Genomic DNA, 1,673 nt, shown 5'->3' on the forward strand with positions numbered 1-1,673 from the left:
ATATCGCTTATCCATGGCGATACTGTATAATTATAAAATGATTCTTGCATTCGATACTGGGATAGCTATGTTAGTCTTAGCAGGCTCCTATATGTATTATATATCTATGTCACGTATTTAGTATGATTTCCTTGTTTGCTAGAGTGAGCTGTGCATATTATTGCTGCAGTTCTCTCCCCAGCTTGCGTGTCAAGGTGACATGCGGAAGTTACGGCCGCGTACTTTCGGTGCAGCTGCACTTACTTATGCTATGGTTTTTATTGCCTAGAAACCCTACTCTGATTGCGTGTCAAGAAGACATGCGGATGCTATCTACAGTGTGTGTGTATATATATATATATATATAATATATATATATATATATATATATATATATATGTACACAAAGTATCAAAGGTGCGGCACTCAGGTAATAACTCACACAGCTACAGCAGCTATACTATATGCTCAACGTTTCAGTTATTTATTGTCTTCAGGATATATCTGGTTATATACAGTAAATAACTGAAATGTTGACTACTATAGCCGCTAAAGCTGTATAAGTTATTTCCTGACCTGATTACCGCACCTTTGATACTTCTATTGAACACTGTTGTGAAGGCAACGGGCACAACTTTTATCTGCATTGAAGTGCCGGACCATTGAACTAGATATATATATATAAATATATAAAAATATATGTGTGTATATATATATATATATATATATATATATATTGTGTGTGAATATACCATTACATCACTAGCCATCCCACCTCCTCCCCCGCTATGCTGGTCACATCCCCATGTGGCGACGCATAATAGGCCCTTCATCAATTTCAGCTCCAGGCCCATGTGTACCTTAATCTGGCACTGGTTGCAAGAGGTTCATCTGGAACAGACATCACATCGGCATCCACAAGAACTTCGGGGTCAATTTCTGCCAAAGAATTCCCAGCTATGCAAATGTTGTGCAGTATACAGCATGCAAGAATAATATCTGAAGCTTTGGAAGCTGAATACAGAAGAGTGCCTGCAGAACGATCCAAACATCTGAAATGAGTTTTCAGAATGCCAAAAGTGCGCTCAATAACACATCTTGTACGTGTATGTGCAGCTTGATATTTTTTTTCCGAAGGCATGTCAGGATTTGACAATGGAGTTAATAACCATGGCCTGATCCCATAACCGGCGTCACCTGGAAAAATTAAGATATACTAAGTAAAATACCAAGTTTATCTAAAAAAAAAAAAACATTGCAAAGAAAAACAAAAACCCAAATAAAAATAAAATTGGAGAACACTGGCCCTGTTTCAGAGCCGAATGCTCTGACATAGCGCTCGTTCTGATTCAGGGCCGTCCATCCTATTTCTAGAGCGGCCTCCTAGCCGCTCGCAAAGCTGTAGTTGACCACCCACAGCTATAGCCAATGGGCAGGAAGATGGTCGCCATGGTCAAGACCATCGCTACCATCGGCCTTGAGATGAGACCCTTGTGGTAGGGTCTCGTTTTCCGCAAGCCCTGGAGTGCTTTCAGCTCTATCAGTGCCGAGAACACTCCCACTGACCTCACTTGTGATGTCAGTGGGGCCTGGCCCCAGACGGTAGGCGTTCCCATTGGTAATGCCTCCATAAAACGAGCATTTGCTGTTTTCTCTTAAATGCAACATGGGAGAAAAACCATTTCACATCACAT

This window comes from Taudactylus pleione, unplaced genomic scaffold (genome assembly GCF_031769625.1).
Source record: "Taudactylus pleione unplaced genomic scaffold, aTauple2 ptg001058l, whole genome shotgun sequence".
In the NCBI taxonomy this organism is placed as follows: Eukaryota; Metazoa; Chordata; class Amphibia; order Anura; family Myobatrachidae; genus Taudactylus; species Taudactylus pleione.